Below are 26,360 nucleotides of genomic sequence, written 5' to 3'. Positions count from 1 at the left end.
TGAGAAAATCTTTGGAGTCATCCCTGCTTTCTTTCATTCTATTTTTTCCATTCTGCTTCGTGGATTCCCATTTTTACTTGCATTACCAGCGGACGCTCTTGTGCTTTTTTACATTTTTAAATATGGATGTCCCTCCTGTGCAAGCTCCCGCCCTGCAGCTGCTGACACTGTTCCGCAATCGCATGCTAGAATATTATGGCACAATGCCGTTGGCGATATTAAGCACGGCATATGGATTATCTTTTTGATTCTCCTACTTCACCTGTGTCCAGCCTGTATTTCACTGCCTGACCTGTGATTTCGATTGGGCCATTGATTTGTGTCTCTGCGGACCGGTTTCTCCTGACGTCGACTTTAATCAGCTGATGACTCCTATCATTACTCACGAGTTGGTTTGTCCTGGCGAAAGGATTATGGCTGTGGCATTGATGCATGGACTAATTGGTCCCTGGAATTTACTGGCGGCAACACAGTCTTTCTTGGAACAGAGCTTTCTTGAAAACCCACCGAGCTGTCCTCTGATGTTGATAGAGGATCCGGTGCTGGGAGAGCACTTATGTTCTTTTCCGCTTTTAAATTGGATGGCTGAACTCTTTTCGGATGAAGACGGTGACTTCCTATTGGAGGCTGTTGCAGCTTATTTTGCATACACAGTTATGTCATAGACCTTTTTCATGTTTGATATGCTGAGTACTAGCATTTCATTGACAATTCATTGACTTATTTGTCAAGTTTTTATTATTTAGCTTGCCTATTGGCTTAAGACTCGATAAAGTACTTGGCTGTTTTATTTTTCTTTAGCATTAAATTTTCCTAGTTTTTAATGTTTTACCTTGCGGACCGTCCACATATAAAGTTGCAATCTGCTCTCATGAGATGGCACTTCTATTATCTTATTCAGTTAGTTTCCGGATCATGGGGAGGTGTCATCTAGGTCCTGGATATCTTTACACCGTGTTAAGTTAGCATGGACTCATTACCGGTTTAAACGCCATTTTTTCCTTTTTTGCAACTTCTGCACACGACACTTAGTTGTTGCTTTAGCTTTCAACCTAATAGTTCATCGTGATTTACATGAGAATAATATGTTATTGCTCTACTATCTGCTTTACTTCTTAAACTATATCTGTACAGCGAGTGCTGAAGTTTCAAGAACAACACGATACAGAATTGTTATGAGGTCTGATCTCCACGACTTCATACTCATAACATAAGTGCAGCTTCTCCCAATTCTGGGCATGAGGCGGGTTTTATATTGCTTTGCCGAACACACATACACAACACTTGATGCGGTTCACATGAAGAGAGAGCTGGTGTATGCTCATGTGATTCCTTCAAATCTAAGACACTAAAGTATCGGCACGCCCTAAACCAACACAAAGAGACCTTCTTAGCAAATAATATATTATGTGTATTAGGGAGGGTGAGATATAAGCAGCCGCGGGCCGTGGAGGGAGTTACGGTGGGGCAGGGAGGCGGGGAGGGGGAGGGGCAGGGTGGAGCCCTCTCCACCCTGCCCCTCCCCCTTCCCGCCTCCCTGCCCCACCGTAACTCCCTCCACGGCCCGCGGCTGCTTATAAGTGTTGCTAACTCTTATTCATTTACAGCATGTTAACATACTGTCACCATTCGCTTTTTATGTACTACTGACTATGCTGGTAATTTTGCTACTGATAATATGTGTACTTGTATAATCTAAGATACTACGCCTGAGAAGACGGCATTAGTAAATAAACATTTCAAATACACGTGTTCTTCTTAACGCCATGTTCTGGTTTCTAAGAAATATATAACGACCGACTGTTCATGAGTTCCACGTATCCTGAGGTACTATAAGTTCATATTCTGGATTGTCTAAACATTAAGAGTTTGTTATATCCAATGTGACACTGTACCTAGCTTGCTTAGGGGTTTTGATTACTAAGGTGAGTTTTGGGACACCCTAATTCGCCGAGGTTCCAATCCTCTGTCCACAGTTCTGTGTGAGAACAGAAACCCTGCGACAGGGGCACCCCTCAGCCTTACTGGAGCTTCATCACACTTGCGATACAACTCCAGCAATGCGCCAACTTTACGGCACAAATACGTCACGCATCTGTGCTGTTTTTGCCCCATGATGCGCCGCATTGTAAATGCAGCACACCATAGGTGACGGAACAGCGGCACAGAATGACTAACACATCCCTGGTGATGCACCAGTCATCATAAATCTATCCCTATGCTTCTTATCTTGTTAGAGATGAACCGCCATATGTATCATCAAAGTTTTTTGCATTTCCTAAATAGCGAACTTTAAGGAATAAATAGCGATTCTTTACCATTCCTAGTTTGCGATGACCTATTTGCTAATTACAAATTACCCATTCATTTCCATGCAGCAGGAGGCCCATAGAATGAAGGTGCAATTTGCGATTAGCAATTACCTCATCGCAAATTACGAATTTTTCCGACGGTGCAGGGGTGTCTCAAGAACACCCTGCTGCACCCCTGAAAAAGAAATTTGGGGTCATATGGCGCACATAAATTTTGAAAACATTCCTTTACCTCAAAAACGATTTTCAACTCATAATTTGAAAACACTGCACATGGGGAAATGACTTAAAATGTCCTTAAGACACATAAAAGCATTTTTTGATTGCCTTTGCAGCATGTTTCAGTCACCTTTAACATGCCTATGTAACGGAAACATTCAAAATCTAAATTTGCCATGCACAGGTGGGAGCATATTTACAAGCAATTTGCTCCACAGACAAACTTCTTACATTGAAATGGGAAAAATAACATCAGAGACTCTCAATTACCTTATAAAGAAGCAGACACCATTATGTCCTTCTCATCAATATTAAAACCATTGCTTTTTCTCAAAAACGATTTACAAGTCATAATTTGAAAACACTCCACAGCTCCTATGCACATAAAAGCCCTGTCAGTACTAATACTTCACATTTTCTCCAATTACAATTTCTCAAAGAAACAAAATCTATTTGTGAAACACTTGAGACAAAGCAACATTTGAAAAACACAACTTTTTTCATAATTTTCTCCTTAAAGCACACTATTTTCTATCTAAATTAAAGAAATCTTTTCTCACCTTAGCAAATACTTTGAGTTTCAAAACAGTCTCAGAAACACACCAATTTGTCTTCAGCAGAGCAAAAGGTATGCACTCCAGAGTCTGCAGCTATCAAAAGCACAGAAATGCTGTAATTCCGCACACATATCTCTCATGTCACCCAATCAAAACTCTTCCCTCACTTTTTTTCAAAGCAAAACCCTTCCCCCCTCTGCCCCCTCTCTGCTTTTTCTGCATAGCAACCACCTCTTGCAAGACCTCTCACACAACAATGTTGCAATTGAACTCTGAACTCTCAGTGCACCTGCATATCCAGAGCATTCTTTCATTTAATGATTTTTTCTTCGCCACTCAAAATACATCTTTCAACGAACTCATCCATGCACACTAACTTTCTGTTTTCAGCAATCAAAATCCACCAATCACTCTTACTGCTTCATTAACACAGAAACTCCTCAGTTTTTTTCATTTTACACTCTCATTTTTTCAACTGCCATTTCATTGCCACACTTCATCTGACTGCAGCAGAACCTTCTCTCACCATGTTTTCTGTCTGGATTGTTGGACATAGTTACATCTATTGGGCTCAAAGGTACGCTGAAAACAGGAATTTACCTAACCTCAATTTACAAGATGTGGAAATTAAGTGGTTTGGCCACAGAGGATTAAAATGTCACCAATTGATACCATTGGTGAAAACCTTTATGCATTTGCCAAAACCTGACCTGTTAATTGTGCACTGTGGAGGTAATGATTTGGGCACTTTGACTGGGGTAGGTCTGGAAATGCTTTTAAAGGACACCTTTGAGCAATTGATGGCACTTTTTCCTCAGACTGCCTTGGTATATTCAAATATATGCCAAAGACAGAAATGGAGGTGGTCGAACCAATTTTGTCCACAAATTGAGAAATCGAGGAAGCATATAAACAAATCTGTTTCAGCTTACATGAGAGACCATGGAATGGGCTCCCTGTACAACAATAACTTGCGTTACTACATGCAAGATATCTACAGAGGAGATGGAGTTCACTTCTCAGATGAGGGCAACAGAGTTTTCACTCTGAATTTAAGACTGTGCATTGGTACCTACTTATAAGTACCTAAATGTACCATAAACCCAAAAGCTCTTCTCAGAGCTACCCTACATCTGATCACTCACAATTATTATTTTACTCTAACTTTTTTCACTAATTTTCAAGAAAGTACGCTCCCCAGAACGCTTCCCGGTTCGCGAACCGGGCGCACTCCACGCAAAAAAACTAAAAAAACGGTATATTTTTTTTTTGCCCTGCGAGACCCTTTCAAAGCCTCCACATCAAACCTAGGGGGTCAGGGACGATCTACTATGCCCCCTTATGGTCATTTGCCCCTTCGCTTTGGCCTCCTCTTGTCTCTTGATCCTACCGAGAGACAAGATGGCGGCCGCTACGGACTGTTTGGAATGTTTACAGACGCCGAAAAACCAATCAGCTTCGCAAACCTCCGTAACGCGAAAAGTACGCGAAGCGGAGCGCTGTTACAGATATATATCTTTTTTTGAACGTTAATTTCTCAAAATCCACTGGAGCACATATATTGAGACCTAGCAAAGGCACATCGGGCTACCAGTCCCTACAATTTTGCCAAGTTTCGTGCAAATCCATTCAGCCGTTCGATTATTATTATTTTATTTTTTTTTGCCCCGCGGGGCCCTTTTAAAACCTCCACATCAAACCTAGGGGGTCAGCGACAATGTACTATGCCCCCTTATGGTCATTTGCCCCTTCGCTTTGGCCTCCTCTTGTCTCTCGATCCTACCGAGAGACAAGATGGCGGCCGCTACGGACTGATTGGAATGTTGACAGACGCCGGAGAACCAATCAGCTTCGCTTCACAAAGCTCCGTTGCGCGAAAAGTACGCGTCCTGGAGCGCTGCCCGGTCCGCTGTTACAGATATATATCTTTTTTTAAACGTTAATTTCTCAAAATCCACTGGAGCACATATATTGTGACCTACAAAAGGCACATCGGGCTACCAGTCCCTACAATTTTGCCAAGTTTCGTGCAAATCCATTCAGCCGTTCGGGCTAAAAGTGAGGCCAACCGCCCTACGGAAATTAACATGGGAAAAACGCGTTTTGGGACCCCCCTTTTTTCTCGGCCCCCCTTGACGAACCCCCCCCAAATTTTCAGGGGCTGCTCAGAAACAAAATGTGCCATTTTCCTGAAAATTTCAGCCAATTCCGTCCACAAACGCCAAAGTTATTAGACATAGAATTTTCAAAAATCCCATAGAGAAAAAATCCTAACTATATATACCTACTGGCGACCGCCAGTAGGTAATGTATATATATATATACTTAATGTGTCTCAGATAAGCAACAGCTTACTTTTGGGTGTGGCTATACCTGTCATAGAATTACAGAGGCATCTAAACCTACCTCAACATCGGAGAGACTCCAATGCAATGGTGTTTAAACTTGTTTCAGCACCATAGAGTGTGTGTGAAGGTATTTATATATATATATATGTCAATCACAGTCAATCCTCCAGTAAAAGTTTGCGCCAAGCTCAAAATCTTTTTCTTCAGTGTACTTTATTCAATTGAAAAAGCAATGGCAAACACTGCCCGGCGCGTTTCGGAACAGCAGTTCCTTTGTCACGGGTCACCCTAGTGTAATCAATACTAACAAAGGACTACATTGCTGCCTTAAACGTTGGACTACGGAAGCCTCCATTTTGTAATGGTTATTTTATGTCACACATTGCATACTTATTAGTATAAATACATGTGAGCATTTATATTTCGATACATAATTTTAACAGAATCAAATCATTTTCTGTAATAAATCAAATCCTACTGAAAACCAAATTTAAGTTTTCTTAAATGAACTTGAAAAACAATTCTACCCTAGTAGGTTAATTTTCACAATCAATTGATGAAGTGTCGTTTTGTATTCTGCTCATTCCAATTCGGCCCCAGTGGGCTAATACCCAATTCAAACATGCATGTTTTCAATTCATCAAATAACACCCAGGTGGCTTATTCTGCATTTCTCCACAACAAGGCATAAGCTCCGTCTCCTATGAAATAAATAAAACCAAGTGCACCAATCAATAAATGGTCTCATACCTAATTTAAAAACACAAACATCATTTACAAGAGGCAACCTTGCGGCTTTTCACATATCAAGCATACTTTCATTGGCGCAGGTTCTTGTACATCTCAGCCGAGATGTACTGCTAGCTCCTCATCTTTATTAATGCCCTCAGGATACTTGGTTTCGTATTTTATAATCATTCGTGATTCTAATCTTCGTAATTCTTGGGTCCTATTCCTACCTCTCTCGGAAATGGGAATCTATCAAGGGCACAGTATCTCAGCAAACTTACATCTTTGTTGTGGCATTCTTTAAAATGCCGAGCAATAGGATGTTGCCTATCTTCATTTGTTATTGTCCGCATGTGTCCCAAAATACTCGGCTTAACTTGGCGGATGGTACTTCCAATATAAACCAACTTGCAAGGACACATTAGGGCATACACACAGAAATCGGACTTGCAACTTAAATGTTTTGTGATAATAAATGGTTTCAGAGATTTTGATAGTGTTATCTGTTTACAATTTGTGCTATTCCTACATGCTTTGCATGATGTGCAAGTGTAAAATCCTTGAATATTCAGCCGTGCCTCTTTCTCAGCGGGTAAAACACTTTTGCACAACATATCTTTTAATGCTGGGCATCTTCAAAATGTAATTTTAGGATTACTATCGATACATTTCACCACGGTTTCATCCATGCATAACACATTCCAAAATTTGTTTAAACATTTTCCTACTTCTCCTACCTGATTGCTAAAAGAAGTAATGAATCTCATGGACTCATCCCCTGAATGGACATCATCTTTGATTTTGAGCAGTTCCTCTCTTTTGACTTTCTTCACCTTATCACAGGCTTTTTCAATTATATTTTGGGAATATCCTCTTTCTTCAAATCTACTCCTCATAGTATTCATTTCTTCCACAAATGCAATCTCTGAACTACAATTGCGTCGTCCCCTTAGTAGGTCCCCATAGGGTATACTGTTTATGAGATTGGTGGGGTGACAACTTTCAGCATGAAATATACTGCTTCCAGCTGTACCTTTTCAAAACAGCTTACTTTCTAGCCAATTTCCATTTACTTTTACCTCTACGTCGAAGAATTCAGTAGTATTCTTATCAGCTGAGCAGTTAAACTTAAGGTTTAAACTGTTGTCATTAAGGGAGTCCACAAATTTAACTGCGTCCCCTTCCTCCCCTCTCCAAATGCAGAATATGTCCTCAATGTACCTGGCCTAGAGGACGACATGATGGTTAAAGGCTTCGATGTTTTTCGCCACCTGCTCCTCCCACCAGTCTAGGTACAAACATGCATAGCTGTGGGCAAAACATGTTCCCATTGCCGTTCCCCGGGCCTGACAGAAGATCACATGATCAAAAATGAAAAAATTATTTTTCAGGCAAGTTGACATCATTGGTAATGCAGTGGAATGGTGGATGTCTGTGAGTGTCAGTTGGAGTATGGGCTGAGCAGCAGGCTGCTCCTGGTGGGGCAAGGGGGCAGTGAGAAGGCTAACGGAGTTTATGGATGGGAAGTGCCAGCGACATCAACTGGAGGTTTTTTCAGAGGATTAGCTTGTGTAGGAGCCTAAAGAATGGAATCAGCACTTCACTCTCATCACAATAGGCTACAAGACATTGTATGAAGTTGTAATTTTCTGACTTTTGTGCACAGTTGTCTGGGACCGACATCTAAGGAGAATGTACAGTGAGTACTTTGAGTTCTTGCTTTGTGGTTTTATTTGGTGCTGTGGTTGTGATTTGAAATGTACCGCCTATGCAACGCGAGATATGCACAAGCCTTACCGTAATCGTATCGTGCCGTAGCTTTCACGTCAGTATCGGAAGGAAGGTCAGCATCAGAAGGAAGGTCTAATTTCCTTCAAAAACAGAAGCAAACCCACGTACTGACGGGCATTTTTGGTTGTTGGGTAGAAGTACCTTTATTCTCGTGTTGGTCATGACGTTGTGGGAAGTTTTCACTGTTGGTTGTAGCTCATCCATGTAAGGACACAGATGCTGTATCATCATCATGCTGGGGCAGATTTGTGGCACACACTGATGGTCTGCCATTGTGAACACTAATTTCATCACGGCGATCAGTGAGACATTGGTTGCAAGACTGGGAAGTCTGTGTGAATCAAGTCCTTTGCATGCCATGAAGCTAAAGTATCTTCTATTTTTCACCTTCTGGAGCGAAAACGGGTGAGAGATCGCTCACCGGTGGGTGAAAGACTTGTCAGTTATTTTGCTTCAATTGGTCGAGTGAGTGATGTTTTCAACTTGGCATGGGTATGGAGATTGCTTTTTGCTGTTTGTTTGTTCTTGGGCTTTATGTGAGTATAGCTGTTTTTAAGATATTAGCTGCCTTCAAGTTCTTCTCTATTTAAAGTTAACGGGCATGCTCATTTGTATGATTCCTGCTTTGGGAGAGTTTCTTTAAGGGTTGAAGGAAGTAACCATCCGTTTCTGTGTCAGATCTGTTTTTAGTGTGATGACTGCGTGGAGTTAAGTCATCCAGGATTTTGTTTCTGTTGTTTTTATATTCTCTGGTGCTTGTTGTTTGAGTGGTACTAAAGTATGTTTCTTTTATGGGATGGTGCATCAGCTATGGGGTTGTGGTTGTAGGTTGTAGGTGAACCACCACTTTGCTATGGTTGAGATGACTGCACCTGGATGAGTCACTTATTTTTTGGGTGTTGCAGTTTGGTTGACTTCACATGGATAAGTTACCCGCTTCTGTGAGTGGGAAAGTTTAAGTCACCCGGATTTGATTGAGATGTTTTGTGTGGGATGACTGCGCAAAGTTTAAGTCACCCATTTTGATAGATGTGTTCATTGCTGGGATGACTGCACAAAGTTTAAGTCACCCATTTTGATAGATGTGTTCATTGCTGGGATGACTGCACAAAGTTTTAGTCACCCAGTTTTGATTGAGATGTTTTGTTTGGGATGACTGCGCGAAGTTTAAGTCACCTGATTTTCATTGAAATGTTTGGTGTGGGATGACTGCACAAAGTTTAAGTCACCCGTGTTTGTTGTTCAGATGACTGGACGAAGATAAGTCACCCATTTCTGTGAGTGTGTAAGTCACCTGTTGTTTTCTGTATTGGTGATGTTAGTGTTGGGATGATTGTGAGGGTGTCTGTTGTCCAACCTATGTGTTGTTCTCTGCTCTACACTTTGGTGTTTGTTTCCCTGTGCGCTGCCTTTCGTGCTAGTCTGGCCAACTGGTGTGCTCTGTAGCCCATGGGGTTTGGTATGAGATGTGGGGTGTGGTACAGTGTGGTGTTGTCTACTGTGATTTTGAAGGGAAGGAGATGTGATGATTTCTCTTTTATTTTTTAGTGCAATATATGTGTTGTCTTTTATGTATCGATATGGTACTTAGTGTTTTTACATCCATGGTTTCTCATGTATTACATTTAATCTGTTTCCATGCATTCTTCATCAGATAGCAATATGCTGTTATTCACTAGATTCTCTACATTGTCATTCTTGTATTTATTGCATTCAATTTGTTTTATTTCTCTCGTGATGCATTTGCGAATGCAAAATATTCATCGGGCAGTCGCATTGCGTTCTTGTTCCCTGCAAAGAAGGGAGATGTGTTATACCTGCTGCTTAGCCAGTTTGAGTTTTGTGTGGAATGTTGGTGTTTGGTGCTGCAGTGGAATGTTGGATGTCTGTGGGTGTCAGTTGGAATATGGGCTGAGCAGTAGGCAGGCTGCTCCTGGTATGGCTCATTACTATAGCTCTTCATTGTAACTTCTTACTAAACCATCTCACCTTATCTACACATGGACTACTGGGCCTCTTTATATTACAACAGATATGCATATATGTTTTGTTTTTTGTGATGTCCCTAGAAGGGGCAGGGAGAGCAACAATTTATTTTTTTAATGCGTTGGGCGGGGATTTAGGAAGATGTGCAGCCCCCCAGCAATACCAGAAAAAAACATAAGTTTCCTGGATCATTGAATCTATGAGCCCAGGAGATCTTAACATTTTTTTTCTAAAACATTTCCCATGCTGCACCATTTGGTCTACAGCTGGGATTGCAGTGCCAACTAGGGGCCTGTTGTTTATTATTATTATTATTATTATAATGTATTAAATATATATCACATGCAATCAAGACCCTTATGTAGTTATATTTACCAATGTATTTTTTGGGGTGTAAAATATGAAAAGGTAGAACAGAGATATATTAGTTTTATTGTCTACTTAAGGTAAGGATACATTTCACATTTATCACCCCCAAAAGTAATACTAAAAGCAATGTAAAAAGAAAGAGTCACAGGCGTAGTTCAATAAAACTTTATTAACTATTTATCAAGTCACTATGGGAATATAGATTTGATTAAAATTATTGGTAATTTTTGTACAAAGAGTGGGTGTTTGGTGCAGCGTAGGGTTGTGTGCCTGCGAGGGGTTGGCCGCAAGACCTATTCGGAGGTTACAAATGCACTCTTACCTGCAAGGTTCTGTAATCTCACCTGTAAGGTGATTGGCAGAGTTTTGCAGAGACACTATGGCCAACCTCCTAATATCCCTATTCAACAACCCAAGTTTTTATATTCACTATGGCTTTTCGAACAGAAGTTCAGGTAGGAGGTCCGGTCGACAACGCTTGTTGTTGACCTGCGAGGCAACAAGAAATATATTTAAGGCCGGGTTCTAATACTGTGCTCCTAATCTTTTAGATCTACTTATTTTGCTTTAATTACAATAAGTGAAGAGTAAAATCCTACCTGCGATCAAAACTCTATTACATCGCGTCCTGTTGTCATCGTGAAGGTTTAGTCAAGTAGGTATTTTTCAAGAGGAAGGGTGTGGGTGATGTAATCAATTGGTACTCTTGATATGGAAGATGTGACGTTTTTCTGTAATCAAGAATTATAAATAAGTACTTCTATTTCTAAGGTCCTACATTATACTTTCATTTTGTAAACACCTTTCTTTTGCAATAATGACTTACTTATCATGTGCCCCTTGTCAAGATTTCCTTCACGCTGCTGTAAATTGAAAAGAGTCACCAGAAACAATAATATAAGATTTTACGATCTTTACAAATGGCTAAAAAGTCTTTAAAATGTCCTTAAAATGTCATTATTTAAATCAGAAAGTTGGTCCAAAAATGATTCCAAAAGTCTCTGCGTTGCTGCGTTTCTATTGCTGCTTTCTTGCGCTGGGTGCATTGTCAGAAAATTAGAAATGTGCACTTATCTTTAGTTCTTTTCTTTCAGGTTTCCAGTGTCATCGCTGAAGATTGTTTTCTGCAAAAACAGATCAATCTTCATCCTTCAGGTAAGCCGCTTTGAAGTACACAGCTGTTTCCTCGGAACTAAACTGGAAGGCAAAGCGTCTTCCAGAACTTGGGTGTGGGTTTTATACCTGCCACACCCGAAAGCGGCCATTCCGTGGCTCTACGTTAGGCTCTTAGCATGGGCGGAATTTGCAAATTCGCGATACGCGATTTTGTGCAAATTCGTATATGCGATCCGTAAAAATCCACCAAATTTCGCGAGCGTGCAAAAGTTTTTTTTTGCAAGTTCGCGAGATTTTTTTACCAGTTCGGGAATGAGAACTTGCGCGTGCGGTCGCAATGGTCGCGAACATGTTGTTTCCACTTAACCAGCCTGCTCGCAACGCCTTTTTCCTGTTTTGGGTCGCAATGACGTGTTTGCGTTCGTAATTTCCTGTTTCGAGTCACAATGACGTGTACGCGATCGCGGCGTCGTTCGGCTAGCTACCAAAATCTCGCAGCACACGCGAACAGGTAGGAAAACTCATCAGCGAACGCAGAATCATGGTAAATCAATCCCGCGCACGAGATTGTATTTTTGAAGCGCAAACAAGAAAAAAAAATCCGCCAACTCGTGAATTGTGGATTTTTGGGCAATTTCACGTGATTCGCATGCCGCAAAATTGCCAAAAATTCGCAAATCACTGAAATACTGATTCATGTAATAACATAAACAATACACAATTGTATCTTACTATACGAAACAAATTTTCCGCCCATACTTATTAGGCTCCTGTACAGTTACAGAGTTTTCTCGGCAATTTCATGCGAGCGCTTTTCAGGATGTCAAACAATGCGCTTAGGCGGAAACATGCCAAAGGCCACAATTTAAAGATAACCAAAGTGCTGTTAAGGAATTAATGTTTCTAATCACAGTGAATGACCAAAACCATACTATGATTGACGTCCAAAATCACAGTGAATTTATGAACACAAGTAAATAAGCATTTCTACAAAACACTGAATATAATTAGTCATCAATATTGTTAAACACAATCCTATTTTACTGTAGTATACATTGGAGTGCTGGATGCACGGGACAGTGGTGGGTTTTAATAGGGGAATAGATTAATCAAGGGGAACGATTGACGTGTGACGTGGAACCATGACAGACCTGGCTGCAGGCCACAGGTAAGGGTGGGCGTCCGAATCGGCTACGCCCACGGAGTAGGCGTAGTGTTGCCTTCTACGCATTTTGCGTAGACAGCGTAGCCGGCAACACTACGCCCACTCCGTGAGCGTAGCCGAGTCGGCGCCACCCGCCTCCCTCCCGCCCTCCACTAGATACTTTATTTAAGCAATTACACGGATTAAAACAACTTTAAAGCACTTACCTTGTCCGGGGCTCGTCCGGGTCTTCATCTTTGAATAGCGTCCTTTTCCTGGATACCAATGCGCATGCGCGGCCGCCCGCGCATGCGCATTGGTATCCAGGAAAAGGACGCTATTCAAAGATGAAGACCCGGACGAGCCCCGGACAAGGTAAGTGCTTTAAAGTTGTTTTAATCCGTGTAATTGCTTAAATAAAGTATTTAGGGGAGAGCGGGAGGGAGGTGCGTAGTGGGGCTACGCGGAGTGCGGGAGTGGGCGTAGCTTCTCGCCCTCTCCGCGTAGCTCCGCGGAGCCCCACTACGCCCCACTACGCCCAGGGTTAGCCACAGGCCAAATAACTCTGCCTGGGAGATGCGACAAGAGGTTGGCTTCATGTATGGTAATAAAATATGACTTTACGTTATTAAAACCCTAGAAATTTACTAAAAAGAACAAAGTAGCGTTATAGTTTGGTAAAATGCTCAGTAACAACATACCATTATAATCTCTAAAAGATGCAGAAATTCACCAGTTATAACTTGTGCCCTAAGGTAACTATAACTCACGCCCTCTCCATGCACTGATAATTAGCGTACATATTACTTCACTCATGACTAACAGTGGGTGGTGAAATCTGCCCTGTTTGCGTTTTCCACACTCCGCTCTCCTTGGAGCACGCAGAGTTCCCAAAAACTCGCTTGTCAAGTTGGTGAGCGTTTGCGATGAAAAACTACCTTCAGGTGAACTTTTTCCTCGCTCGTCTAGTTGGCAAGCTAGGAAAATCATGATTTCTCAATGCAGGAGGTTGGATTTCTCAATGCGAGTGGCCGCTGCAGGTCACGACCACTCGCTTTGAGAAACCTTCCATTCGTGTTGAGAAAGCCGCCGTTCGAGTGCAAAATCTATTTGAGCAGCAGAAAGGAAGCTGTGCCCTCCTGCGCTGCGCATGGTGCCATTTGTGATGATTTTACAGCATTGGGCAAATACCCGGCGCTCAAAATCACAGCGGATGGCATGACCCTAACGTACTCCGCAGCCTGCGGAACTCTGCGAACCCCACAAAGGCTTACAGTGATATTATTGATGATGTCATGAGTAACATTTGCAATGAAATTATTGATGAAAACACTGTGCATGGCGGGGGCATGAGTTATAATTACCGTAGATCACGAGTTTCAGTTACTTAAGTTAACTATAACTGGTGAATTTCTGGATTTTCTAGAGTTTAAAATGTATCTTCCATGGATTAAATATATCAAGGATGTTGCATGAAAATTGGGCCGACCTGACTTATTTGAACATTTGCATGTAATTATACAGAGGGATTTGATTTAGGCAAAGAAGCACTTTTTCCGCATGATGGGTGCCAAAAGGGAGGCGCAGGAACTCATGAAACCCAAAGTTTTGTCTTATATCCTATTAAAAACTCACCCTTCAGTGGAGCCTTGTTTGGCCACAGTTAAGTATCGATACCTGCTGGCCAGATTTAGACTTAACCTCTGCCTTGGTCCCTTGCGGTCCCACTAGGTAGGCACAAGGTGGAAGATAGAGGGCCTTGCTCATGTGCAGATTCATCTTTACATCACCAAATAATAACAAGTGTTGATCAAAATACAACAACTGCTTCTCAACAAAAGTCTTGCACTTTGACTACCCTTGCTATGGCACAGTGCAAACTGTCACTGAAATACTGATTCATGTAATAACATAAACATTACACAATTGTATCTTACTATACGAAAACTGTAATCATCAGCATTACTTCCTTCACTATGTAATGCACTTGTAATAAGTAGTCCTGGGCGGTAAATTGCGTTCTGCTCGCGGAATTTGGGTAATTTCACGTTCCGCGGAGAATGCTGAATTGCCAAAAATTCCGCGATCCACGGCTTTGTGGAATTTTTTGCTTGTTTGCGCTTTCAAAATGCGTGTTCGCAAGATATATCCTCCATGGCACGCAAAAACAACATTCGCAAACAGAAAAAAAGAATCACGAAAGGGCGGAACAAGCAATTCCATGTGTTCGAGGAACCCTGTGTGCTTGCGGAGATTCTTTACTGTTTCGCGGAGCTTTGCGTAGCGCGACTACGCAAATTCTGCCCACCCCTAGTAATAAGGTGGATGGGATATCAGAAATATTGTGGCATGGCAACCTGTCTTCAAAACTGTCAATCTGGCCTTTATACTCCTTACATAGTGCAGTAGTGGCAGATGCAGTGTTTAGGAGGGAAATACCACTTGCACAGGAAGTGACATCACTGAATTTCCCACCATCCATCTGGAGAGGAAGGGACATTACTGGTTTTCCTGCTAAAACTGTCTTTAAAAGAAGAAGCCAAGCAAGAGGAATTCATTACCCAATTACCCATGAGCACAGGACTGGTTTTCCTGCTAAAACTGTCTTTAATAGAAGAAGCCAAGCAAGAGGAATTCATTACCCAATTACTCATGAGCACGGGAAGTGACATCACTGGATCTCCCATCATCCACCTGCACAGGCAGTGACATCAATGAATTTCCCATCTTCTGTCTGGACAAGCAGTGACATTACTGATGTTTCCACCAAAACTGTCTTTAAAAGAAGAAACCAAGCAAGAGGATTTAATTTCCCATCACCACAGGAAATTACATCATGACATCCTGTGCTCCTGCCTCCTCACTGGACCTACTTAATGACAGCTGCAACACGGACACACAGCGGACACATGCAGCGGGTGCATCACTTCTACACTGTCTGTGCCTGTCCACGCCTGGATCGTGCACTGCGTCAAGAAACCTGGTCTGATCACTGCCCAGCAATACTCTGCATCACTCCTTAGGACGCTAGACCTCAGATGCAGTTGCCTCAGCTGCTATTATGCCTCACACCACAGTAGGAGCTGCAGTTTCTCCAGCAGCCACCCACCCACACCCACATGCTAATACTAACAACTTCCTGAACACCCTTTCCATCACACACACTACACAAGCACCAACAATGCCTACATCCCCACCCTACACCATACACCACAGCAAACCTGCACATCAGCACCCTCCTACATGCATGCTTCTCAACACATGATCACTCAGCAAATACAACACTGAAATATGAGACCTGCTGAGCAGTGACGCAGCAAACATCCTCTCGATCACAGAGACCTGGCTTGACCCCTCATCAGCTCCCAACTTACATAGAGCAATCCTAGTGGGCTACAAAATTGCTCAACAGGCCTGCCTTCACAAGCCAGGTGAAGGACTTGCTATCATCTACAAAGAATCCTTCAAATGCACAACATCCACAGAGAATGCCAGCCCATTCATGGAACACCTGTACTTTAAACTGAATTCTCCCAAAAGTTCACCTTGAATGGAACCCTTATCTTCTGACCACCTGGACCACAAGCCAACTTTAACAACCAACTCACCATCGACTCCAGTGGCTACATTCTCCTCTATGACCTCAACGTTTACCTGGAAGACAGAAACAACCCCTGCTCCACATCACTCCTCGGGAACTTGAGCAAAATTGGACTCACCCAGCTTGTATCAGAACTGACATACATTTCAGAACACACACTAGGCTCCATCTTCACCACAAGTGACAGCACCAAATACAACTCCACCATTCCACTCACATGGACGGACCACTCTAATATCCACTTCCAAATCAACACACCTCAAGCCAATGCCCCTACAGGGCTCAGCATTCCAAGCCACAGCTTGGGTAATATCATAGAAGAAGACTGGCTCAGCACCCTCAGAACGATTTATCCTGGCTCCACAGAACAAGTATATCAACCACTTCAACAACTGGGTCAAGAACTGCACAGACCCCCTTGCATCCATCAAACCCACCAAGCATAGTATATCAAACAAACAGGCCAACTGGTACACAGAAGACCTCCCAGACATCAAACAACACTGTCATTAGCTAGGAAGGTAATGTAGAGCCAGACATGGCACCTCAACAGAACTACCTACAAGGCTGCACTAAAACGCCATTGTCAGCAAATAAGAGACACCAAGAAAAAAGCACTAGTGGACTACATTGAAGGAAGCTCAAGTAGCTGCAAGGAGATCTTCTCGATAATCAAGGATTGCACATTGCCCTTAATCACTGTCAACATCATCACAACAACTGTGTGACACCCTATCCAAATTCTTCCACAACATAATCACACATATTTAAAGCAACTTTGCACACCAACCAAACCCCAGAAAACTCACTGCTATCCTACTCATCATCAACCAAGATGGCCACCTCACAAAATGGACAACCCTCACCAGAAATGACACAGTGGCAATCATGTGGACCATCCACTTAGGGGACCAAATGAACCCATGCTCCCACCACATCTGCAATCTGTGAACATCACCAAACAGCACTACCCTGACCCATATCATCAACACTTCCATCATATTCACCACTTTCTCGAATGAATAGAAACCTGCAGAAATTAATGCCCTCGTCAGGAAGCCCATTGCTGACCCGATTCAAGTGAGCAACTTCTAAACCAGCTCCTTGCTACCCCATCCAGTCAGAGTGATTGAGAAGGCCATCAAGAAGCAACTCACAACTCACCTCGAGCTTCACCATCTTCCAGACAACACTCAATCAGAAGTTAGAAGGAACCACAGCACCAAACCAGTCAATCAATAAATCAGGGGTTTGTTAAAGCACGACTACTCACCCGTAAGGGTCTCAAGGTGCTAGGGGTGGGGAGGGTGCAAGTTCCATTCCATCAAGGAGGGGGTCTGTCGAAGAGCCAGGTTTTGAGGTTTCTTGCGAAGATGGGGAGCGATGTTGTCTGTCTGAGGTGGAGCGGAAGGGGGTTCCATGCTTTGGCAGCGAGGAAGGAGAAGGAGCGGCCTCCCAATCTGGTCTTTCTGGTGCGGGGGACCACGGCGTAGGAGAGCTGGGCTGATCGTAGGGTCCTTTGGGGTGCGTGGAATTTGAGTCTGCTGTTCAGGTATGCTGGTCCGGTGCCGTGGAGGGCCTTGTGTGCGTGGGTGAGCATCTTAAAGGTGATTCTCGCCTCGACGGGGAGCCAGTGGAGTGTGCGCAGGTGCTGGGAGATGCGGCAGTGTTTTGGCAGGTTGAGGACCAGTCTTGCGGGGGCGTTCTTGATGTTCTGTAGCTTGCGGATGAGGTTTTTGTTTATTCCGGCATAGAGTGCGTTGCCGTAGTCGAGTCTGCTGGTGAGTCTGCGTGAGTGACTGTATTTCGGTGTTCGAGGGGGATCCATTTGAAGGTCTTACGAAGGAGGCGGAGGGTGTGGAAGCAGGAAGATGAGACAGAGTTGATCTGGCGGTCCATTTTGAGCTCGGAGTCCAGGATGATTCTCAGGTTGCGTGCGCGGTCTGTGGGGGTTGGTCGGGTTTCCGAGGGCGGTGGGCCACCAGGTGTCGCTCCAGGCGTCGGGGTTTGGGCCCATAATGAGTACTTCTGTTTTGTTGGTGTTTAGTTGTAGGCAGCTGTTTTTCATCCATTTGGCGACGGCTTCCATGCCTTCTCGAAAGTTGCGTCTGACGGTGTTGGGCTCGTTGGATAGGGAGAGGATGAGCTGGGTGTCGTCTGCGTATGACGCGATGTTGAGTCCGTAGGTTCTGACGATGGGGGTAAGTGGAGCCAAGTAGACGTTGAAGAGCGTCGGGCTGAGGGAGGAGCCCTGGGGGACTCCGCAGGTGATAGGTGTGGGGTCCGAGAGGAAAGGGGGGAGTCTGACCCGCTGCGTCCTGCCGGAGAGGAAGGAGCAGATCCAGTCGAGGGCCTTGTCCTGGATTCCTGCGTCATAGAGTCTGCGTATTAGGGTGCGGTGGGAGACTGTGTCGAACGCCGCTGATAGGTCAAGGAGGATGAGGGCTACTGTTTCTCCTTTGTCCAGTAGGGTGTGGATGTCGTCTGCTGCGGCGAGGAGGGCGGTTTCCGTACTGTGTTTTTTTCTGAAGCCGGATTGGGAGGAGTCGAGGATGTTTTGTTCTTCAATGAATGTGGCGAGTTGGCTGTTGATGGCTTTCTCGATGACTTTCGCTGGGAACGGGAGCAGGGAGATGGGTCTGTAGTTTTTGAGGTCGGTGGGGTCCGCTGAGGGTTTCTTTAGGAGGGGGTTCACCTCGGCGTGTTTCCAGTCGTCAGGGAACGAGGCAGTCGCCAAGGAGCGGTTGATGGTGTGGTGGAGCATGGGTGCGATGGTGTCGGCGGCTCTGTTGAAGATGTGGTGGGGGCAGGGGTCCATGGGGGCCCCTGAGTGGATTGACTTCATCGTCTTCAGTGTGTCTTCGGTGGTGAGGGCTGTCCAGTCATCAATTGCTGGTTTCCGGGTGTCTGGGGTGGTTGGTGAGGGTTCAGTGTGTTGGTTGTCTTCGTCGAAGTTGTCGTAGATGCTCTTGATTTTGTGGTGGAAAAAGGTGCTGAGTTTGTCGCAGAGGTCTTGTGAGGGAGGAATGTCGGTGGACTCGCTGGTGGGTTGGGCGAACTCCTTGATGATGCTGAAGAGTTCCTTACTGTTGTGTGCGTGGGTGGAGATTCTGTCTTCAATCGCTTTTTTCCTCGTTTCTCTGATGAGTTGATGGTGGGCGTTGGTGGCGGCTCTGAAGTTGTTGTGGGCTTCTGTGGATTTGGTGTTTCTCCAGGCCTTTTCGAGGCGGCGGCATGTGCGCCTGGATTCTCGAAGTTCAGTGGTAAACCATCTGGCTTTCTTGGCACGGGTATTGTTGTTTTTCTTGAGGGGGGCTATGGTGTTGGTGCTGTCCGAGATCCATCTATGCCGGGTTCGGGCTGCGGTGTTGGGGTCGTCGTTTTCCGCGATGGTTGGGGTGGAGTTGTTGAGTGAGGAGGTGAGCTGGTCGTCGGTGATTTTGGTCCAGTTTCTTTGTGGAAGCAGGTGCTGGTGTCTGTGGATGGTGGGTGTTCTGAAGGTGAAGTGGACGCAACGATGGTCGGTCCATGGGAGTTCGGTGGTGTGACTGAAGGTGATGGAGTTCCTATAGTGAAGAGGGGGTCAAGGGTGTGTCCTGCTGAGTGCGTGGGCTCGGTCACGATCTGGCGGAGTCCAATGTTATGGAGGTTGTCCAGGAGGCAAGTGGTGTTGGGGTCCAGTTGATTGTCGAGGTGGAAGTTGAGGTCTCCCAGCAGGGTGTAGTTGGTGGATGCGATGGCCTGCGGGGAGATAATGTCCGTGATGGAGTTGGCGAAGGGTCCGCGGGGTCCAAGGGGTCGGTAGATGAGGGTTCCTCGGAGGGCGGCGGTGGGGCTTGCCAGTATCTTGCAGTGAAGGTGTTCCATCAGCACTCATCATAGCAACCAACAACATTTGAATCATCCTGGACCATGGAGAAACAGCAACCCTCATCCTGCTCAACCTCTCTGCTGCCTTTGGTACTGTCTCCCATATCCTCTCTTCCATAGACTCCACAAGATTGGCATACTATGATCCGCCCTCAAATGGATCTGTTATTGATGCACAGGAAGATCCCAAAGGATCATTGTGCCCCCCCTTCACATCAAAGACCAATAAGTTGATATGCAGGGTCCAACAGGGATAGTCTTGCAGCCCCACCTTTTTTAACATATACATGACACCCCTTGCCAACATCATCTGATCACAAGACATCACAGACATCTTCTACGTCAATGACACCCAACTCATCCTCTTCCTGACGGACAAGACAACCACCACCATCTTCACCAACTGCATGACCATGGTAGCAGACTGGATGTGAACCAACCGCCTTAAGCTCAGTTCCGACAAGATGTAAGTACTGATCTTTGACAACAAGACCTGCTCATGGGAGTCCACCTGGTGGCCGAGGGAGCTAGGACCAACAAACATACCCACACAAGAAATCTAGGGATCATCATAGATGACAAGCTTAACATGATGGTTAAAGTCAATGAAGTGTGCGCCTCCTGCTTCTATATCCTATCCATGCTACAAAAGATCTTGAAATGTTTGCCTCGGTACACCAGATGGACCATAATGCAAGCACTAATCATCAGCAGGCTGTACTGGGGCCATACTCTACGCCGGAATCTCCAAACAACTCCCACACAGACTCCACACCATCCATAACACCGGCCTAAGATTTATGCTCAACCTCCGATACTGCAAATACATCACACAGCACCTCAGGAAGCTTTACTGGCTCCCTAATCACAAGCACAACTGATTCAGACTTGTCACACACACATACAAAGGCCTACTCAAAACAGGACCAAAATACCGCAACAGCTGCATCCACTTTTACCAGCCCAGCAGACACCCACGCTCTACCTCACTCGCGTATACTCCCTGCATCCGCAAAACCCAAACTGAAGGTCACTCATTCTCCTTAATCGCACCCAAGACATGGAACAACCTCCCTCAACAAATCAGAGCTTCCTCCTCACTTTTTGAGTTCCTCAACAAACTGAAGACCTGGCTCTTCATATATGCACATAAGGGACCACATACCGACACACCTGCCCAAGCACCTGAAAACTCTCTCAGGTGTTTAGTGCACTTTACAAATCAACATAACATAACACAATACAACACAGCGTAACACAACATATAATAACATAGTGGGAGGTAGCTTCAATCACATCTTTTCGATCCACGAGGGTAGCAAAAGGGTTCAAACTCACTGGGTAAGCGAGAAAATAAGAATATAGCAGGCTGAAGTTAAGTTGACAGTCACAAAGTTGGAAGGGCTGAGTGACCTATATCAGTTCTCCCTCTGGCCTTCTCACCCAGTTAAGAGAATATCAAACCCTCAAAGGAACGCATGGTCTGGGGTCTCAGGCTGGAATGACAGAATAGTCTGTCTACAACTGGTGAGAGAGTAGACGGGATGGCATTAGGGTGAATTTGAAGGCTAGTTTCTCAAGGTGGCACAAAGGGCTCATTTGGCTAGATTGTACACAGACTGGAATGGGTATAGCTACACTTATATATTTAATTGTGCAGATTTATATGAGTCGTTAAAGTTCTTTACTGAGAAGTAGTTATAGAGCAGTTCGGTTCAATGAATAGTAACAATATGCATAGGTTTACAAAATAGAATCCATTTGTGTCTTCAAATGTAGCAAGAGGTCATCTGTATATATAAGCAAGTGAGTGATAAAATATATAGACAGATCATTTGTCTACAAAGGAGATGCCCAGCTAGTCACATAAGGGGAGAGTTGTGGGCAAGAGATTGAGAGTAGAGTTATAAGTAAGGAAGTAGCATAACAAGTCGCATAATCAGAGCTAATAATGGGGAGGAGATAAGGGCAAGAGAAGAAAATGAATGGACAAACCTAAGTTCTCCCATGTGTATAGGAAACAAGAGCACTTGCAGGGTGTAGAAAGAAAATGAGAGAGGAATAGTAGACGTAGTGGATACAGATGGGAGTTTCTCAGGAGTGTGAATTCATAAGTCAAATTGCAGATGCTTTTTAGGTCTCGCCCTGCGATTGCAGGCCAAAGGCCTGCTGTCGCAGAGCGAGACTATTGTTATCATTCCGGCTTTCAAGGACTCAAGGGGAGCCGGAGAGGCCAACAGACTGTCACGCGCACGCAGCAGCAGCAGCAGCAGCCTGCCGGGATCAGGTCGCGCGCATCAACAGGCTCTTCACAACACATGCACAACACACATACAGCCCCCCCACGCATACACACACACATACATACATACATACAGAACCCCCCCGCATACACACACGCACGCACACACATACACAGAGAACCCCCGGCGCTTACACACACATCCCTTACCTCGTCTCGGCGTCTTCGCGCTCCCTTGCCCCCGCTCCTCTGGTGCGCGCGCACCACTAGTTTCGATTCCCGCGTCGGCTCCTCAGCCAATCAGGATGCAGTACTCCTTTTAGACATGCTCCCTCTCTGGTCCGCTATCATTTCTAACTGCAGGGTGCGTCGTGGCCCCAGCAAAAACGAGATGGCCGCCCTTGTCACAGTCAAGCTTGGGACAGTATTGACTCATGCGGTTAAATATTGCAGAGACGACCGCATATGTATCTCACATGCTATTTTTTTAATCTGAGGATATAAAGTTAAAACACAACTAGAGTGCTGTACAACAGGCTCGAGCAGGCTGAAGGGGACAGACACACACATAACTTGGAAGCTGTGTGTATAGGAATTTAAAAATGTAATGCCCCACAGTAGAAAGCTTGAGGTGTCCTCACTAAGCCTCTGCGGGTTACTTGGTGCGTGTGACCTCTCCGTGCTGGCTTCTGAATGTAGTGTAAACTGACGCTCTAGTTTACACTGGTGACGCGCAGATAAATTTGAGCATAAATAAAATACTTTGAAAGCTGTTTCCGTTGGAGACCACACGAGCTGCGGGTCTAACAGTGAAGTCTGGATGTTTTAAACAGTGCTGACTGGGCGGGTTTGGGATGGTATTTGCAGACATATTTTCCCACATATTCAGCATTCGGCGCTCTTCCCCGTGAGCTGTGTTTTACAAATCAGCTGCACGGAGCGCCCACCGCAGATGATGAACGAGGAGAGATGCGGCCTGCCTTTCATGGAGCGCATTTTTGGAAGGACGGTGCACAGCCCTACATGGGCAGACAGGAGAGCTCGCGAGTGACCCAGGACCAGTGGCGTAGGAAATGCCCCCGCGGTTCCGCCCCCACCCCGCTCCGGGCACTGGCAGGCCGCTCCGGGCACTGGCAGGCCCATGGCCTGAGAACTCCGGACCGGGTCCAGAACGTTGGGGAGAGGGGGCAGGCGGGAATGATGGGCTCCTGCATGTACTTTGCAGGGGCCCCACTCACGTTTCGTTTCTTTTCAAGTTTTTGGCGTTGGGCCCATCGATAGGAAAAAAACCCAGCTGTCGAGTCACTAGCTGAATGTTACATCTGTTACGTTATGATCTGGGACGATACAACTGGTTGACCTTCATTTTAATTATTCTTATTGGGGTCACTAGATGGCCCGGGGGACCACGACTCGTGTTCTAGACCATGTCTAAACTTTCAGATACCAACCACTGCGATCCTTTACTTCTGTGTAATGTCTGCTTTGTCGGGTGACTGGCAGCGGGACTACAAGCCCCATAATGCAACTCTTTGTGATCTGATAACTCGAGACTGGAACATGGCGTCCCATTGACTTGGAGTCATCTGCTTGCACCATGGCATAGTGATACTAATGACACCAAGAAATGCCTTCTCAATTTGTCCTTTGTCCCTTTTCTGATGAAGAGAAACATTCTTGTTATCAGCCTTTTCCAATTAGGAAGGTGCCTGGCATGTACAGCTGCCCATTGGCGCCCATGACGTGTGTGCCTTCTTGAGCCAGACTTGGAATGTGTTAACATCAAAACTACAAGTGCCATAATGCAAAGTGCTGTTGGCTAAAAATAATTGCGTGCCGAAAGTACTCTTGAAATAGGTCTGTTTGGGCCTCGTGTGACTGCAGTGTCTTGTAATTTAGGGTGGAAACAGATTTTTGCACAGGAGACCGCTTTGAACATTGGTGGGCATTGCTCAGCCTTTTGCTTCCTGAACTGAATACAGGAACTATAGCATTTCAAGCTCCTTGGCCTATCAGGAGGGCAGTGGTGCTTTTTTAGGTCTCGCCTGTCAATGCGCATGCGCATTGAGCTTGCAAGACTATGGGGGCTTAAACAGACTTTAACCAACTTGCAAGGAATCGATGGCGATTCCTTGCAGTGCCCGTGAAATTCAAGCTCAATGCGCATGCGCATTGACATTAAAAGCGCGTGCACATGCCCCCAGCCGCCTGCCTTGCATGTCTTTTCCCTCAGCCGCACTCCTCCCACACCCCCGCTCCGCCCCCTCCCCTGCCTGCCGTGTCGCATTTCTTCAGGGCACCTCCCCTCATCAGTTCCCCAGCAGCATCTGTTCCCCAGCCTGCCGAGAGCAGCTCTTCCTGCTCCGCCCTCTCCCCACTCTCTCTCCCCTCACGACGCTCCTCCCGCTCCGCCCCCTCCCCCCTCTCTCTCCCAGCACACCTCCCCCTCCAGCATATTTCGTTGTACTGGGCAAAAAACTGTTCTTGAATCTCACCTTCTGCAAAAGATGCATCATGTGTGTACACAAATGGGTTTGTCGTTTTCCGCTAAAAGGATACTTTAACATCTGTACCTGTACATACTGCGCTTATGGTGAAAGTATATTCTCTAGCTAGATGTAGATTGCCAGTTTGCAATGCATGCATGAATTTTAATGTAGTCTTACAAACTTTAAAGAGCACTGCAACTTTTCTGGTATACACTCGTCAAGCATGAGCACACTGTTCGGTGCGTAAAATGGCATGGCCCTATAAATAAATTCCCATATAGACATAGGATTCCTGTTCCAAAGGCAAAATATAAAACGTTGTCGGTTTAGGATATTAATGTATTTTTAATTCAAAAGCCTTCGCAATTTGCTCACCTACTCAGTACCTGCCAATAGCAATGTCTATTTGAGGTGTAAGATATTGCCATTATTCAGATAAACTTAACTTTCTCCTTCTCCGTAACTCATTCTTTCTCCCGACTTTTCTTCCCTTTACTCCTTTGTTATCTACTCCCAACGTACTTCTCTCTTCTAATTTCATTTAATAGGTCGAGCCTGGTCAGCCCATGCACTGCTATGCAAGGTGTGCTGTATTGGAGTATGGACTTGAAGCCCTGCCCACTCTCTCCCCACCACCACATCCACCACATCCACCACCACCACCACCACATCCACCACCACCGCATCCACCACCACATCCACCACCGCCACATCCACCACATCCACATCCACCATGATATCCACCGCCACATCCACCACCGCATCCACCACCACATCCACCACCACCACATCCACCACCGCCACATCCACCACATCCACCACCGCCACATCCACCACCACATCCACCACCACCACCACCACATCCACCACCACCACCACCACATCCACCACCACCACATCCACCGCATCCACATCCACCACCACATCCACCACCGCATCCACCACCGCATCCACCACCACCACCACATCCAACACCGCATCCACCACCACCACATCCACCAGCACATCCGCCACCTCATCCACCACTGCATCCACCACCACCACATCCACCGCATCCACATCCACGACCACATCCACCACTGCATCCACCACCGTATCCACATCCACCACCACATCCACCACCACATCCACCACCACATCCACCACCGCATCCACCACCGCATCCTCCACCACCACCACATCCACCACCGCATCCACCACCACCACATCCACCAGCACATCCGCCACCTCATCCACCACCGCATCCACCACCACCACATCCACCACACCCACCACCAGCACTTCCACCACCACATCCACCACCACTTTCACCACATCCACAACCACCACATCCAGCACATCACCACCACATCCACCACCACATCCACCACCACATCCACCATCACCACCACCACCACATCCACCACCACCATATCCCCCAGATCCACCACCACCACATCTATATGTGTGTGGCTCTGTGTGTGTGTAGGTGCAAATGATTTTTGTCACAATAAAATACACTGAACATAATCTTCACAAAAGTTATTTAAAAACGTTTAAGCTATTGCCATTATAAATTAAATAAATTATTTAAGTATTAATTATTTA

Source organism: Lissotriton helveticus, chromosome 6, assembly GCF_964261635.1.
Source record: "Lissotriton helveticus chromosome 6, aLisHel1.1, whole genome shotgun sequence".
In the NCBI taxonomy this organism is placed as follows: domain Eukaryota; kingdom Metazoa; phylum Chordata; class Amphibia; order Caudata; family Salamandridae; genus Lissotriton; species Lissotriton helveticus.
Note: the sequence above shows the minus strand (reverse complement) of the source record.